Source organism: Heterodontus francisci, chromosome 31 (assembly GCF_036365525.1).
Source record: "Heterodontus francisci isolate sHetFra1 chromosome 31, sHetFra1.hap1, whole genome shotgun sequence".
Taxonomy (NCBI): domain Eukaryota; kingdom Metazoa; phylum Chordata; class Chondrichthyes; order Heterodontiformes; family Heterodontidae; genus Heterodontus; species Heterodontus francisci.
Window position 1 is genome coordinate 51628761 of NC_090401.1, and position 18874 is coordinate 51647634.

Sequence of the window (18874 nt, forward strand, 5' to 3'; positions counted from 1 at the left end):
AGTCTAAGAAAAGGAATGAAACCAGACAGACCACCCGGCATCGACCTAGGAACTGGAAATAACAACAGCAAACCCAGCCCTGTCAACCCTGCAAAGTTCTCTTTACTAACAGCTGGGGGCTTGTGCCAAAATTGGTAGAGCTGTCCCACAGACTAGTCAAGCAACAACCTGACATAGTCATACTCACGGATCATACATTACCAATATCCCTGACGCCACCATCACCATCCCAGAGGTGGCGACACAGTGGTATACAGTTGCCCTGGGAGTCCTCAACATTGACACCGGACCCCATGAAGTCTCATGGCATCAGGTCAAACATGGGCAAGGAAACCTCTTGCTGATTACCACCTACCGCCCCCTCAGCTGATGAATTAGTGTTTCTCCATGTTGAATACCAACTGGAAGAAGCACTAAGGATAGCGAGGGCACAGAATGTACTCTGGGTGGGCGACTTCAATGTCCGTCACCAAGAGTGGCTCAGTAGCACTACTACTGACCGAGCTGGCTGAGTCCTAAAGGACATAGCTGCTAGACTGGGTCTGCAGCAGGTGGTGAGGGAACCAACAAGAGGGAAAAACCTACTTGACCTCGTTCTCACCAATCTACCTGTCACAGATGCATCTGTCCATGACAGTATTGTTAGGAACGACCACCGCACAGTCCTTGTGGAGGTGAACTCCCGAATTCACATTGAGGATACCACCATCGTGTTGTGTGGCACTACCACCGTGCTCCATGGGATAGATTTCAAACAGATCTAGAAACTCAAAACTGGGCATCTATGAGGTGCTGTGGGCCATTAGCAGCAGAATTGTATTCAGCAACAATCTGTAACTTCATGGCCTGGCATATCCCCCATTCTACTATTACCATCAAGCTGGGGGATCAACCCTCGTTCAATGAAGAGTGCAGGAGGGCATGCCAGGCACATCTAAACATGAGGTGTCAACCTGGTGAAGCTGCAATACAGGACTACTTGCATGCCAAACAGCGGAAGCAGCACATGATAGGGCTAAGCGATCCTACAATTGACAGATCAGATGTAAGCTCTGCAGTTCTGCCACATCCAGTCGTGAATGGTGGTGGACAATTAAACAACGAACAGGAGGAGGAGGCTCCACAAATATCTCCATTCTCAATGATGGGGGAGCCCAGCACATCAAGGCTGAAGCATTTGCATCCATTTTCAGCCAGAAGGGCCGAGCGGATGATCCATCTCGGCTTCCTCCTAAGGTCCCTCGCATCACAGATTCCAGTCTTCAGCTAATCCGATTCACTCCACATATATCAAGAAACAGCTGAAGGCACTGGATACTGCAAAGGCTATGAGCCCTGACAACATTCTGGCAATAGTACCGAAGACTTGTGCTCCAGAACTAGCCGTGCTCCAGAACCAGCCATGCTCCTAGCCAAGCTCTTGCAGTACAGCTACAACACTGGCATCTACCCGATAATGTGGAAAGTTGCCTAAGCATGTCCTGTACACAAAAAGCAGGACAAATCCAACACGACCAATTACCGTCCTATCAGTCTGTTCTCGATCATCAGGAAAGTGATGGAAGGGGTCGTTGACGGTTCTATCAAGCGGCACTTGCTCAGCAATAACCTGCTCACTGATGCTCAGTTTGGATTCCGCCAGGGCCACTCAGCTGCTGACCTCGCTGCAGCCTTGGTCCAAACATGGACAAAAGATCTGAACTCCAGAGGTGAGGTGAGAGTGACTGCCCTTGACATCAAGGCAGCATTTGACCGAGTGTGGCATCAAGGAGCCCTAGCAAAACTGGTGTCATTGGGAATCAGAGGAAAAAAAAATAAGGTGCCATATAAAAGGTTATTACACAAAATAGGAGCACAGGGTATTGTGGGTAATGTGTTGGCATGGATTGAGGATTGGCTAACACACATAAGGCAAAGAGTTGTGATCCATGGGTCTTTTTCAGGTTAGAAAGCCGTAACTAGTGGGATGCCACAAGGATCGGTCCTAGGGCCTCAAGTATTTCCTATCTATATTAATGACTTGGAGGAAGGGACAGAGTGTAGAGTATCCAAATTTGCTGATGATACAAAAATAGGTGAGAAGGCATGTTGTGATGAGGAGACAAAGAGTCTGTAAAGTGATATAGATAGGTTAAGTGAGTGGGCAAAAACTTGGCAGATGGTGTTCAATGTGGGAAAGTGTGAGGTAATCCACTTTGGTAGGAAGAATAAAAAGGCAGATTATTATTTTGATGGAGAAAGACTACAAAATACTGCAGTACAGAGGGATCTGGGTGTTCTTGTACAGGAAACACAAAAAGTCAGCATGCAGATGCAACAGGTAATTAGGAAGGCAAATGGAATTTTGGCCTTTGTTACCAGGGTGTTCGAGTTTAAAAATAGGGAAGTCTTATTACAACTGTACAGGGTGTTGGTGAGGCCACACCTGGAGTACTGCGTACTGTTTTGGTCCCCGTATTTAAGGAAGGATATTCTAGCATTGGAGGCAGTTCAGAAAAGGTTCACTAGGCTGATTCCTGGGATGAAGGAGTTGTCTTATCAAGAATGGCTAAACAGGTTAGGCCTAATTTCATTGGAGTTTAGAAGAATGAGAGGTGATCTTATTGAAACATATAAGATTCTGAGGGGGCTTGACAGGGTAGACGCTGAGAATATGTTTCCACTGGCGGGGGAATCTCGAACTAGGGGACATAGTTACAGAATAAAGGGGCACACATTTAAAACTGAGATGCAAAGGAATTTCTTCTCTCAGAGGGTGGTGAATCTCTGGAATTCTCTACCTCAGAGAGTTGTGGAGGCTAGGTCACTATTTGTATTTAAGGAGGAGGTAGATAGATTTTTGAAATCTCAGGGAATCGAGGTTTATGCGGAGCAGGCCCAAAAGAGGAGTTGAGGCCTGGAACAGAACAGCCATGATCTTATTGAATGGTGGGGCAGGCGCGAGGGGCTGAATGGCCTACTCCTGCTCCTACTTCTTGTGTTCTTGTTCGCCACTGGTTGGAGTCATACCTAGCACAAAGGAAGATGACTGTGGTTGTTGGAGGTCAATCATCTCAGTCCCAGGACATCACTGCAGGAGTTCCTCAGGGTAGTATCCTAGGGCTAACCATCTTCAGCTGCTTCATCAATGACCTTCCCTCCATCATAAGGTCAGAAGTGGGGATGTTCGCTGATGATTGCACAATGTTCAGCACCATTCGTGACTCCTCAAATAATGAAGCAGCCTGTGTCCAGATGCAGCAAGACCTGGACAACATCCAGGCTTGGGCTGATAAGTGGCAAATAACATTCGTGCTACACAAGTGCCAGGCAATGACCATCTCAAACAAGAGCGAATCTAACCATCTCCTCTTGATGTTCAATGGCATTACCATTGCTGAATTCCCCCACTATCAACATCCGGGGGTTATCATTGACCAGAAACTGAACTGGACCAGCCACATAAATACTGTGGCCGCAAGAGCAGATCAGAGGCTGGGAATTCTGCGGCGAGTAACTCACCTCCTGACTCGCCAATGCCTGTCCACCATCTGCAAGGCACAAGTCAGGATTGTGATGGAATACTCTTCACTTGCCTGGATGGGTGCAGCTCCAACAACACCCAAGAAGTTCGACACCATCCAGGACAAAGCAACCCGCTTGATTGGCACCCCATCCACCACCTTCAACATTCACTCCCTTCACCACCGACGCACATTGGCAGCAGTGTATGCCATCTAAATAATGCACTGCAGCAACTCACCAAGGTTCCTTAGACAGCACCTTCCAAACCCGCAACCTCTACCATCTAGAAGGCCAAGGGCAGCAGATGCATGGGAACACCATCACCTGCAGGTTCCCCTCCAAGCCACACACCATCCTGATTTGGAACTATATCGCCGTTCCTTCGCTGTCACTGGGTCAAAATCCTGGAACTCCCTTCCTAACAGCACTGTGGGTGTACCTACACCCCAAGGACTGCAGCGGTTCAAGAGGATGGCTCACCATCACCTTCTCAAGGGCAATTAGGGATGGGCAATAAATGCTGGCTGAGCCAGCGATGTCCACATCCCATGAACGAATTAAAAAAGAAATCAGTCAGTAGATTGAAGTTATTCCTCCAATCAGTTTGTCCTAGTTTCAGCAGTTAAAAGAACGGTGATCTGGCATGTTGCAACACCCTGTCTTCTGGTCTTTGCTTTGGTGAGAGAAAGGAATTTATGGGGCAGAGCAACTGGTAAAATTCAATGTTGTGGCTATTCTTTGTCCAGAGCTGCAGTGCAAGACTTGGTCAAATGCAAACATACAAAAATGCAGACAGGAAAAGACCAGCTAGTCCATTGAACGTGTCCCATACTATCGTGGTACAATTTTAACATCAGGACTTCCCCCTCCCCTGCACTCCACAAGCTAGCCACACAAGCTCCTAGAAGAGGTGATAAAACCCCTAGGCCAATTTGGAGGTGGTCTGGGGGGAGAAATTTGGGAAATTCCTCTCCAACTCCTGAAGATGACCAAATCTGCTTTAAGTTCATACTTGTTTAGAGTAAACAGCTCCAGCTCGCTAAGCCTGTCATGGCAACTAAGGTATCAATTTAGGGGCCCCTCTGAGCAATTTCCAGGGCCTCTATTGTCACCTAGCATGCGAGGAAACTAAGGGAATCAAGGGTTTTGGGGACAGGACAGGAAAGTGGAGTTGGTGTAAAAGTTATTGATGATATTGAATAATGCAGCAGGGTCAATGGATCATATGACCTACTCCTGCTCCTATTTCTTATAGACCAATAGTGGACACACTGTTCTAGATAAGGCCTAACCAAGATCTTATACAACAACAATGTAGTATTTTGGTTTTGCATTTGATTATCCAGGTAATACAGTCCAAGTATATGTTTTTGCTACAACCACATGGCACTACCTTTAACAGTTATGTCATTGTGGTGATAACATGCCTGTTGTTTCCTTAAGAGATTGATGTATGATAGCGCCTAGGTCTTTCTCCTGCTTAACAGCCATACATTTCCAAGGCTTGTTAGTAGCCCTATATAACACTACATTTATCTGTATTAAATGACATTAGACATACAAGAGCCCATTCCTACTTTGCATTGGCCTTTACTACAAAGAATATCAGTTGAGAAGGTGAATCCTGAAATGGTTGAGAGCGAGATGAGCAATATTATGATGGATAAAATGAAAATTTCAGGTAAGCTAATTAGGCCAAAAGAAGACAAAGTGCCTGAGTCTAATGCGATTCGTTTTGGGAACCTCAGGAAAGAAACCGCTGAGGCCCTAGAAATTATTGCCAAGAAATTTGGATTGCGACCAAAACAGTTGCAAAGTCGGCGATGGCTTCACACACCAGCTTCAGGCATGTGAATGGTTTAACCACATTGCTTTCTCTTTTTGGACATCCAAATATGTGTACTTTCCTGCAGAGATCACTAGATAGTAGTCAGAAGTAACAATCCTGGCTTTTTTTCCCTCTCCCTAGCACAGAATTGTGGAGATGAATCATAGCACTCCAATTGGCTGAGATCAGCTAAAAACATAGAGGAGGAATTGAATCTAGGACTTTCCAGGTTCACAAATCATGTTTGCAGGTTTTATTCACTAACGTAAAGAAACTTTCTTATCTGCTGTAAAGATGTAACCTATATATGGATGGGTAAAGTCAAACCTGCAGGGCTATCTGTGCTTCAAGAAGAAAAGAAAGGGTATGAGGTGGCATTGTTTGTCAGGGGAGGTCTCTAAAATGAGAGTGCAAAGAACGAACATGAAAGGAGTACAGTGGAAAATATTAAGGACAATATCAAGCCATTAATTTATAGTGCAGCAGTCTGTCTTGACTTCAAATGAGCACTTATTCACAACAACCCGGCTGACTCACCCACTCCTCTCAACCCACCAGAATGACAGATGCTATACATACATGCTAGAGATGCCAACTTTCCATACAAGGTGAATTTGTGATCTCCAACTTTCCCAGAGTTTCCTCAGTTTTTTTGACCAGTGAATTTACATACTTAGGAGGTTTTCAGCATTTGACCATCTTCCTGAATTGATTCTGAAGCCCCTGTCAACTGGACCCAGAAGCAGCTAGTTCCTTGCTTGATCTGACCTGGTAGGATAGGAGCCAGTTTCCCATCCAACCCCATCTGATCCTAGTGCAATAGTCAGCTCTTCATTAGTAATAACATAATAGGTGATAAATGGGATCATCCAGAACCATTGGCAAGGAGATAAGAGTGATTATGGAAAACATAACCTTGTTGATAATTGTAGCAAACTCTGGATTAAAGATGATGAAATGTCTGTGGAAGAGTCAAATTCGGAAGGGGAAGTGGTGAAGATTTATCTTTGAAGTAGGAAACCTTTGTTAGGTGACATCCCATCAAAATATCATTGGCTCCTCAAATGACTGCAGCAGAGGTGTCTGTTCCTCGGCATTCAATGGATGTGTTTGCTTTCATCAGCTGGACCCCTGCTTCTGCTGGTATTTTGAATGATGGCTTCTCTGCCACACACTTATATGTATATAACAACAATAACAACGGCTTGCATTTATATAGCACCTTTAATGTGGAAAATCATCCCAAAGCACTTCATTGTGGCATAATTAAAAAATGAACATTGAGCTGAAGGAGTGATCAAAAGCTTGGTCAAAGACATGGATTTTAAGATCAATCTTAAAGGAGGAGAGGGAGGTGGAGATGCAGAGTAGTTTAGGGAGGTAATTCCAGGATATTGAGGGATGAAAAGGCAATATAAATCAGTGTGGGCAGGGGTGATGAGTGAGCAGAAATTGTGCTGAATAGGTATAGACATCAGAGTTTTGATTATGCTGAAAGTTAAGGAGGGCGGAGGATAGGAGAGTATGAAAATCTTAAATTTTGGAGGTGAAAAATGCGGGCTTGAACATGGCAACAGCAGACGTGCTGAGGTAGGGCCAGAGGCAGGCAAATGTTGAAGTAAATGGCCTTTGTGATGGAGAGAGTCTGTAGTTGGAAGCTCCGTTCCTGCTTGAATATGCTGCTGAGATTTCAAAATGTTGCCTGACATTGCAATATTTCTGTACTCTTCAGCATAGATAAATGTTTTTACTTCAGTGAAGACTTCTTGTGATAAGGAATGAGTAGGGTTTTGCGTATTATTGAAAATTTCATCAATGACCTCCTGCCTCCAACTGCCCCAACCAGTCAAAGTCTCCAATATTTTGATAAATAATTGAAAACATTCTTTTAAAATGTCATAGAGTCATACAGTCATACAGCATAGAAACAGGCCCTTCGGCCCACTGCGTTCATGCCGACCATGATGTCTATCTATACCATGTCCCTATAATTTTTCCCCTCGGTTGCTTGCAGCAGTGTTCAGGAGATTAATCTCCTGGAGGATTGGCAACCCTGGGAATGAGAGGGGGGCTTGACAGGTTAGCTGCTGAGAGGATGTTTCCCCTCATGGCAGAATCTAGAACTAAGGGGTACAGTTTTAAATTAAGGGGTTTCCCATTTAAGACAGAGATGAGGAAGAGGGCTGTTAGTGTTTGGAATTCTCTTCCCTAGCAAGCTGAGACATTTAGTATATTCAAGGCTGAGTTGGACAAATTTTTGATTGACAAGGGTTATGGGGAGCAGGCTGGAAAGTGGAGTTAAGGTCACAATCAGATCAGCCATGATGTTATTGAATAGCAGAGCAGGCACGAGGGGCCAAATGGCCTCCTCCTGCTTCTATTTCTTATGTTCTTTTTTTTTATTCATGGGATGTGGGTGTCACTGGCAAGGCCAGCATTTGTTTCCCGCCCTAACTGCCCTTGACAACTGCTTGGCTTACTAGTAATGGCCTGCTCGGGTCTGCAAAAAAAAACCAAGCCAAGCCCAACGGAACCACATCCGAACTGAGCCCGACCCGGCCCAAGTCCTTCCCTTTTTACCCGCACCCAACCTGACCCGAACCGACCATCTGTTTTTCACTTTGTTGCTGATCTGCACAAGCTTAAAATAACTGTAACAAAACCAACTTTCAAGTCCAAAAATTAAATTAACGGTGGAGCCACTTACCTGTGGTAGAGCATGTTCGACCCAGCCCGACCCGAGTCCGAATGCAGGACCCGGAAGTGCAACCCGACCCGAACCCGATACATGTCATCGGGTCCCGTCGGGTTCGAGTCGGGTAGCCGGCCTTTACTTGCTAGGCCATTTCAGAGGGCAGTTAAGAGTTAACCACATTGCAGTGGGTCTGGAGTCACATAGACAGATCAGGAAAGGATGGCAGATGTTGTTCCCTGAAGGACAGTAGTGAACCAGATGGGTTTTTACAACAATCAAGGATAGTTTCATGGCACCATTACAGAGTCTAGCTTTCTTTAGTGATTGAATTTAAATTCCATTAGTTGCTGTGATGGGATTTGAACCCTTATCCCCAGGGCATTAGCCTGGGTCTCTGGATTACTAGTTCAGTGACATTACCACTACGCCGCTATCTCCCCCTAAGTATGATGACAGGGTTTACAATCCCAAAAATTTATCTGCAAAAGAGAATTGGATAAATACTTGAAGAGGAAAAACATTGCAGGGCTATGGGGAAATGGCAGGGAAATGGGACTAATTGCATAGCTCTTTCAAAGAGACACGATGGGCTGAATGGCCTCCTTCGTTGTATCATTCAATTCCATGTTCCCTGGTGTCATGATTTGATTGACAGGAACCCAATGGCGTCATGGCGCATGGGTAGGGTGGGGTTACGTTCGTGACATACATATCACGTGACCGTAACAGGGCCTCGGTTGGTGTCAGCGGCGGCTTCCGAGAACGACAAGAGACAAAAAAGTCCCACCGCTGGTAGGAAGCTCTGAAATAAAGCTAGGCTGTCTTGGGTAGAGAATGTGGCGATCGTTGTGAACTGTTTGTCCCCACCGCTGTGAGGGACTGTCACTCGGTCGGTGGGTTTTTGTTTTCGTTTCGAGGCGGGGAACTCCTCTCAGCTGCTAAATAGTGAGCTTATGGGGGTAGGTGATACTGCGCGTGCGCAATTTTGGTGTTGGGTACATGATTTTGCAGTTCCCAAGGTTGGCCAGCTGCCTGTGCCCTAACTGGTTGCTACTGGCAGCAGGCGTCCACGGGTGACTTGCATTCATATGGCACCCTTTATAATGTAGTTAAATATAGGTGCTTCACTGAAGGGGAAATAGAGCAGTGGCTGAAGGGTTTTGAGCCTTTAAAGGAGAGAGAAGAAACAAGGGAGTAGGGCCAAATTTAGCTGTTGGTGATGAAGGTTTGTAGGCGCAAGGGGATATACTGGAGACCACAACTGGAACATGAACTGTGATGCAGGAGGATGCAGAAGTAAGGTGGGGTGAGGCCATGGAGGGACTCTTAAATGAGATGAGGATTTTGAATTCTGTGTATTGGGGATGAGAACACAGCAGACTTCAAGGGCAGAGATAATCATAGAAAGTTTAAGGCACAGAAAGAGGTCAATGGGCTAATTCTGTCTGTGCTTATTCTAATCCCACCTTCCAGTATTTGGTCTGTAGCCCTGCAGATTATAACACTCGAGGTGCATATCCAGACTTTTTCTGAATGAGTTGAGGGTCTCTGCCTCCACTGCCCTTTCAGGCAGTGAGTTCCAGACCCCCACTACCATCTGGGTGAAAACGTTTTTCCTCATCTCCCCTCTAATTTTTCTACCAATCACTTTAAATCTATGCCCCCTCGTCACTAGCCTCCCTGCTAAGGTGAATAGACCCTTCACCTCCACTCTAACCAGGCCCCTCTCAATTTTGTACATCTCAATCACATCTCCCCTCAGCCTTCTCTGTTCCAAGGAGAACAATCCCAGCCTCTCCATTCTTTACGCCCAAATTGTTAATGTATACCACAAAAAGCAGGGGACCCAGTACTGAGCACTGCGGAATGCCACTGGAAAGAGCCCTCCAGTCGCTAAAACATCTGTCGACAGTTACTGTTTGTTTCCTGCCACTGAGTTAACTTTGTATCCACCTTGCTGCATTTCCCTGAATCCCATGGGATTTTTTTTTTAACCAGTCTGCCATGTGGCACCTTGTCAAAAGCCTTGCTAAAATCCATGTAGACCACATCAACTGCTCTCCCTCATCTATCTTCCTTGTTACTTCAAAAAAATTTCGATCAAGTTGTTCAAATGAGATCTTCCCTTAACAAATTCATGCTGTCTATCCTTGATTGACCTGTGCCTTTCTAAGTGACAGTTTATCCTGTCTCTCAGAATAGATTCCAATAATTTGCCCGCTACTGCCGATAGACTGACTGGCCTGTAATTATTTGGTCTATCCTTCACTCCCTTTTTAAACAGAGGTACAACATTAGCAGTTCTCCAATCCTGTGGCACCACGCCTGTATCCAGTGAGGACTGGAAAATTGCTAGGTAAGATTCAGTGCAGGGTAGGATTTGGATTTGATGTAGGGCATTGACAGAATACTGGTGAGGAAGGCATTCAAGAAGTTGAGTCTGAGATGACAAATGCATGGATATGGGTTTCAGTGAGGTTGGAGGATAATGATGCAGGTGCATTGTCTTGGTAATGGATAAGATATGGGGCTCAAAACTTGCAATAATTGAGTGTGTGCGGCTGGCAGCCTGTGACCGTTGTGTCTAAAAATTGAAAGTGAAAAAGTAGATGAGATCATTCTGGGTGGCTGGTCTGTTCTAAGAGAGCATTTATCCAGCAAAAGTGTTGCAAATTGGAACCAGTGAGTTGTTAATGCCAGTAAGTTTGGTTATTGTTGCTGTTGAACTGCCTCCATTCAAAGTATTACTGTTTTTCTTTCAGTTGCTCATGGGCCTTGTGTATTTATCTCTTTCAAATGCGATATTATGATATTGCCTCATCCCAGTTCCTGACAGGCCACTTGAATTTGAGATGTGGCTGAAAGATCTTGCTGATATGTTGTGTTTTTTAAATGCATTCAAATACCCTTTTTAGTACAGTTTCAGTTGAGTTAAATTAGACATTTTATAATTGGCATTAATCTTTTAGCAAATAGCCTCAGTTTTTAGAGGTTATTTGTCTACAAAGAATTATTTATACAAGGTCAGTCAAGAACAAGAAAAGGTTGTTTTCCTCTGGGCCCTTAACTCAGCCTGTTTTCAACTTCCCTAATGTACTTTCCACTACCAGTGGGGTACAAACAAACATACATACGAACGGACGAATTCAGAGCAGGAGTAGGCCACTTGGACACTCAAGCCTGCTCTGCCATTCAACGAGATCATGGCTGATCTGATTGTAACCTCAACTCCACATTCCAGCCTACCCCCAATAATCTTTCACCCCCTTTACTTATCAAGGATCTATCTACCTCTGCCTTAAAAATAATCAAAGACTCCGCTTCCACTGTTTTTTGAGGAAGAGAGTTCCAAAGACTCACGACCCTCTGAAAGAAAAAATTTCTCCTCATCTCTGTCTTAAATGGACGGCCCCTTATTTTTAAACAGTGATCCCTAGTTCTAGATTCTCCCAGAAGAGAAAACATCCTTTCCACATCCACCCTGTCGAGACCCCTCAGAATTTTGTATGTTTCAATCAAGTTGCCTCTTATTCTTCTAAACTCCAGCAGATACAAGCCTAGCCTGTCCAACCTTTCCTCATGTGATCTCACCAGTGCCCTGTATAGCTGAAGCATAACCTGCTACTTTTGTGTTCAGTTCCCCTCGCAATAAATTATAACATTCAGTTAGCTTTCCTAATTACTTGCTGTACCTGCATGCTAACTTTTTGTTATTCATGCACTGGGACACCCAGGTCCCTCTGCATCTCAGAGCCCTGCAATCTCTCACCATTTAGTTAAAATGCTTTTTTTATTCTTCCTGCCAAAATGGACAATTTCACATTTTCCCACATTATACTCCATTTGCCAGATCTTTGCCCACTCACTTAACCTATCTATATGGGGAGGCAGTGGCGTAGTGGTGTTATCGCTGGACTAGTAACTCGGAGACCCAGGGTATTGATCTGGAGATATGGATTTGAATCCCACCACAGCAGAAGGTGGAATTTGAATTTAATTAATAAATCTGGAGTTAAAAGCTAGATTAATGATGGAAACCATTGTCGATTGTTGTAAAAACCCATCTGGTTCATTAATGTCCATTAGGGAAGGAAATCTGCTGTCCTTACCTGGTCTGGTCTACATGTGACTCCAGACTCACAGCAATGTGGTTAACTCTTACATGCCCTCTGAAATGGCCTAGCAAGCTACTCAGTTGTACCTAACCGCTACAAAGTCAATAAAAAGGAATGAAACTAGACAGGCCACCTGGCATCGACCTAGGCACCGGAAACGACAACGGCAAACCCTGCCCTGTCGACCCTGCAAAGTCCTCCTTACTAACATCTGGGAGCTTGTGCCAAAGTTGGGAGAGCTGTCCCACAGACGAGTCAAGTAACAGCCTGATATAGCCATACTCACAGAATCATACCTTACAGACAATGTCCCAGACACTACAATCACTATCCCTGGGTATGTCCTGTCCCACCGGCAGGACAGACCCAGCAGAGGTGGCGGGACAGTGGTCTACAGTAGGGAGGGAGTTGCCCTGGGAGTCCTCAACATTGACTGCGGACCCCATGAAGTCTCATGGCATCAGGTCAAACATGGGCAAGGGAACCTCCTACTGATTACCACCTACTGCCCTCCCTCAGCTGATGAGTCAGTACTCCTCCATGTTGAACAGCACTTGGAGGAAGCACTGAGGGTGGCAAGGGCACAAAATGTACTCTGGATGGGGGACTTCAATGTCCATCACCAAGAGTGGCTCGGTAGCACTACTACTGGCCGAGTACTAAAGGACATAACTGCTAGATTCGATCTGCAGCAAGTGGTGGGGGAACCAACACGAAGGAAAAACATACTTGACCTTGTCCTCACCAATCTGCCTGCCGCAGATGCTTCTGTCCATGACTATTGGTAGGAGTGACCACCGCACAATCGTTGTGGAGACGAAGTTCCGCCTTCACATTGAGGGTACCGCCCATCGTGTTGTGTGGCTCTATCACCGCCCGAAATGGGATAGATTTTGAACAGATCTCGCAATGCAAAACTGGGCATCCATGAGGTGCTGTGGGCCATCAGCAGCAGCAGAATTGAACTCGACCACAATCTGTAACCTCATGTCCTGGCATATCCCCCACTCTACCATTACCATCAAGCCAGGAGATCAACCCTGGTTCAATGAAGAGTGCAGGAGGGCATGCCAGGAGCAGCATCAGGCATATCTCAAAATGAGGGATCAACCTGATGAAGCGACAACCCAGGACTAGCGTGCCAAACTGCATAAGCAGCATGCAATAGACAGAGCTAAGCAATCCCATAACCAACGGATCAGATCTAAGCTCTGCAGCCCTTCCACATGCAGCTGTGAATGGTGGTGGACAATTAAACAACTAACTGGAGGAGGTGGCTCCACAAATATTCCCATCCTCAATAATGGGGGAGCCCAGCACATCAGTGCAAAAGATAAGGCTGAAGCATTTGCAACAGTCTTCAGCCAGAAGTGCCGAGTTGATGATCCATCTCGTCCCCCTCCTGAAGTCCCCAGCATTACAGATGCCAGACTTCAGCCAATTTGATTCACTGCGCGTGATATCCAGAAATGACTGAAGGCACTGGATACTGCAAAGGCTATGGGTCCTGACAATATTCCGGCAATAGTACTGAAGATCTGTGCTCCAGAACTTGGCCGCACCCCTAGCCAAGCTGTTCCAGTATAGCTACAACACTGACATCTCCCCGGCAATGTGGAAAATTGCCCAGGTATGTCCTGTACACAAAAAGCAGGACGTCCGACCTGGCCAATTACCACCCCATCAGTCTACTCTCAATCATCAGCAGTGATGGAAGGTGTCATCAACGGTGCCATCAAGCAGCACTTGCTTAGCAATAACCTGCTCAGTGATACCCAGTTTGGGTTCCGACAGGGCCACTCAGCACCTGACCTCAGTACAGCCTTGGTTCAAACATGGACAAAAGAGGTGAGGTGAGAGTGACTGCCCTTGACATCAAGTCAGCATTTGACTGAGTATGGCATCAAGGAGCCCTAGCAAAACTGGAGTCAATGGGAATTGGGGGGGAAACTCTCTGCTGGAGTCATACCTAGTGCAAAGGAAGATAGTTGTGGTTGTTGAAGGTCAATCATCTGAGCTCCAGGACATCACAGCAGGAGTTCCTCAGGGTAGTGTCCTAGGCCCAACTATCTTCAACTGCTTCGTCAATGACCTTCCTTCAATCATCAGGTCAGAAGTGGGGATGTTCGCTGATGGTTGCACAATGTTCAGCACATTCGCGACTCCTCAAATACTGAAGCAGTCTGTGTAGAAATGCAGCAAGACCTGGACAATATTCAGGCTTGGGCTGGTAAGTGGCAAGTAATATTTGCGCCACACAAATGCCAGGCAATGACCATATCCAACAGGAGAGAATCTAACCATCTCCCCTTGACATTCAATGGCATTATCATTGCTGAATCCCCCACTATCAACATCCTAGGGACTACCATTGACCAGAAACTGAACTGGAGCAGCCATATAAATACCGTGGCTACAAGAGCAGGTGAGAGGCTAGGAATCCTACGGCGAGTAACTCACCACCTGACTCCCCAAAGCCTGTCCACCATCTACAAGGCACAAGTCAGAAGTGCGATGGAATATTCTCCACTTGCCTGGAAGGGTGTAGCTCCGACAACAGTCAAGAAGCTCGACACCATCTAGGACAAAGCAGCCCGCTTGTTTGGCACACCATCCAGAAACATTCACAGCTTCCACCACCGACGCACAATGGCAGCAGTGTGTACCATCTACAAGATGCACTGCAGCAATGCACCAAGACTCCTTAGACAGCATCTTCCAAACCCGTGACCTCTACCACCTCGAAGGACAAGAGCAGCAGATGCATGGGAATATCACCATCTGCAAGTTCCCGTCCAAGCCACACACCATCCTGACTTGGAACTATATTGCCGTTCCTTCACTGTCGCTGGGTCAAAATCCTGGAACTCCCTTCCTTACAGCACTGTGGGTGTACCTACCTCACATGGACTGCAGTGGTTCAAGAAGGCAGCTCACCATCAGCTTCTCAAGGGAAATTAGGGATGGGCAATAAATGCTGCCCTAGCCAACGACGCCCAGATCCCATGAATGAATTTTTTTTAAAATCCCTTCGTAGCCGCCTTATGTCCTCTTCACAACTTATTTTCCTACCTATCTTTGTGTCATCAGCAAATTTAGCAAACATACCTTCAGTTTCTTCATCCAAATCATTTATATAAATTGTAAAAGTTGAGTCCCCAGCACAGATCCCTGTGGCACCCCACTCGTTGCATCTTGCCATCCAGAAAATGACCCATTTTTGCCTACTCTCTGTTTCCTGTTAGCTGGCCAATCTTCTATCCATGCCAAAATGTTACCCCCTACACCATGAGCTTTTATTTTCCGCAATAACCTTTGATGTGGCACCTTATCAGATGCCATCTGGAAATCTAAGAACAGTCCATCCACCAGTTCCCCTTTATTCACAGCACATATTACTTCTTCAAAGAACTCCAATAAATTGGTTAAACATGATTTCCCTTTCACAAAGCCATGCTGACTCTGCCTGATTACCTTGAATTTTTCTAAGTGCCCTGCTATAATGTCCTTCATCGCTTCTAACATTTTCCCTATGGCAGATGTTAAGCTAACTGGCCTGTAGTTTCCTGCTTTCTGTCTCCCTCCCTTTTTTGAATAAAGAAGTTACAGTGGTTATTTTCCAATCTAATGGAACCTTCCCTGAATCTGGGGAATTTTGGAAAATTAAAACCAATGCATCGTCTATCTCATTAGCCACTTCTTTTCAGACTCCAGGATGAAGTTAATCAGGAACCAGGGATTTGTCAGCCCACAGCTCCAACAATTTGCTCAGTACTACTTCACTGGTGATTGTAATTTTCTTGAGTTCCTCTCTCTTCCATTTCTTGATTTACAGCTATTTCTGGGATGTTATTTGTATTGTCTATGGTGGAGACCGATGCAAAATACCTGTTCAATTCATCTGCCATCTCCTCCTTTTCCGTTGTTAATTCCCCAGACTCACTTACTATAGGACCAACGCTCACTTTAACTCTTTTTTAAAAATATCTATCGAAACTCTTACTGTCTGTAGGTTACAGTGCATTTTGGAGTTATAAGTAAGCTGTTGTACTTGGGACAGGAAGGAAATATTTTATAATAAATCTTTTGACCAGTTAATGTGTTTTTTGGAGGTTATTGAGGGAGGAATATTGGCCAAAACACTCGGAGAGCTCTGCTGCTCAAATTTGAATAATATCATGGGATCTTTTACATCCAGCTGAACAGGTGGATGATGCATGAGTGTAATGCCCCATGCAAACACTAGCACCTCTGATGCTGTACACTCAGTCCTGCACTGGTGTGTCATCTTAGATTATGTTCTTAAATCCTGAAGTGGGGTTTGAACCCACGGATGTCTGAACCGGATAAGGATGCTCCTAGAATGGAACCAAACTATGCTGCTAAGGGGAACCAGATTTTCACCAGAGCAGGCCATTTGGTATACCAAGCCTCTTGTGCCATTTTTATTAACCATGTTGCTGTATTTTGTTGGCTGGATCACCTAATGGGATGAGGTCAGCTTGTTGACTTAAGATCCATGTGAAAAATGTGTGGTTTGGAAATGTACTTCAAGGCAGAGGCACTTGTTCTGAGTTGAATATGGGACATAACATCATTGCTGGCTGTTTAATGAGTGAGTAAATACATAACTGCAAGGCCATCACACTCAAGACACTGGAATGTTCCTGTACTTTGAGTTTGCTTCTAAATGCATTTCAGAATGTGTCATGCTGTGTGAAGTGTTGGGTGAAAGTAATTGCACTTATGTTTTATTTTCAAAGTTGTTAATTATCACATCCTAATCTCTGAACTCATCAGTAAATTGCAAGTCCTGGATTCCATAAATGCACCACAAACAATTTAAAAAATATCTTTTTCTCTCCCATTTCCCCTTCCTGAAATTGCTGTCTCTTGTTGGGGTCCAGTTCTGTAGCTGAGCCCAATCCTGTCCTGTCCTTGATATGCACACTTACCAGCAAGTGTAACTCGTTAATGATTTGGAATGAGAACCCTGATGGATTATCTCCATCTGAACTTCTGTTGCTGTCTCAGCTGAGATCAGATAACTTGGCAAAGGTTCAGAATTAAACTTTGGAAAATAATTTTATTTCAAATTACTAAGAAATCAGCAGCATTATCTCAGTCAGGGCAATAAAGCTAGCAGACTGATCTATCTGATAGATGAACCCTTCAGCAACAAATTACCAGGCTATCACTCGCCTAATTAAACGGCACTGATTGAAATTGTGTGCAATCCACAATTCAGATTGAACTATTGTTTCCTATTCACAAATGACCTCTCGATCACATATAAAATGGAATGCTGTAAACAGTAACCTGCTGAGTTTATTTCATGAATGTGGAAAGCCCATAATTTAAAGGCAGAATATTCGCTGCCAATTGGATCAATTATTGATTTCAATTGACCATACAATTTTGGAATTGTAGCATTTGTGAAATCCAGTCACACACAGCTAATTGCTCTTTTCCCTAAAAGTAAGAAAAGGGAGTCTGAAGCAATTCAGCCTGAGTAGTGGGTTTGTGATGGGAAAAGGCAAGGAACTGGGACTAGTTAAATTGCTCTTGCAAAGTGCTGGAATGGGCTTAACTAGCTGAATGGTGACCTGTGCTGTAACCATTCTGTGACTCTGTCGGTGAATTATTTGTTGCTAGTTTGTGGCCTATCCAGTTTTTTTTTAAATTGAGAGAATAGGTGGAATGAAAACAAAATGCTGTAACTGAAAAGGAAACCCTCATGTGCTGTAAATCTGAAATAATCAGTCAATAGGTAGTCCAGTGATTGCTTGCATAGATGTAGAAAGCATTTGCATATTAAATTGCATAAAATTGTAAGTGAAGCTTCATAAAGTGACCTACTTCATTTAGATATTTAATTAGTTATCAAACAGGACATGTGCGTGCATGAATAGCTATCTCTCATTGCAAGAAGGGTTGGGATTTTGCAGTCAGCGGCGAAGCAAGGGTGCTTGCTGTTGACTTTGAAGAAATCTGCCCACAAAGATCCGTGTCATTGTTTTCCCCCTTTCCCGACAGCACTTTAAATGTGACGCCAAGTCAAGGTAATGTCTCGGTGTGCAGCAGCAGTGAGGTTGGCGAGCACGGTAAGCAGCCAATCACACTGAAGTATTGACAGGCAGCAAATCAGTCAGTATCCTTGTTAAGTTAAATATTCAGGTAGCAAAATAAATAGGTTACGCTAGAAGATAAAATTGAGATTTTCTTCAAATATATTTTTTAAAATGCAGGATTTTTATTATCATTATGGAGTAATTCGTTATTTCACAATTATAAAATGAGCTTTCCAGAGCCGGTGAGGGTGTTTAGCAGTAATTATGAAGTTTGTATGTTGTTTAAAAACCCAGTTACTCCTCATTTCAAGGTGATTTAACTTAAAAGGGTTTTTAACAGTGAGACTGACAGCATAGAGGTGGAAGCTCTCTTCCGTTCAATTGATTTCCCATTGATTGCAGTCTGGGGCTGCCTCAACAGCTCACCCTCTGGAGAAGCATAGAATCACTGACAGCAACTTCTGGATTTTCACATTGTTCCAGACATGTGGGGACTCCAGGTGTTGCTGCCAGTTTTGGTGGAGTAATGATGGCAAATGCTGACAATATTACCGTCATTACCATTGCAAAATCTGGGCCAATAAGTATTTATCGTGAAAACCTTCTGGGATTCTCATACAGCTACTGCCAGCAGTATGGCAACATTACCTGATGATGGGGC

General features: G+C 44.6%; 1 protein-coding gene across 1 annotated transcript in view; it reads left to right on the plus strand.

Annotated features, from left to right (window-relative positions):
• The first annotated feature begins 8731 nt into the window (after positions 1 to 8731).
• The window catches only part of LOC137347259 (syntaxin-12-like), a 29318-nt gene continuing 19175 nt past the window's right edge, over positions 8732 to 18874 (plus strand). The window contains exon 1 of the mRNA XM_068011574.1: positions 8732 to 8819. The gene's annotated coding sequence lies outside the window, so the exon portion shown is untranslated. The remainder of the gene's footprint in view (positions 8820 to 18874) is intronic.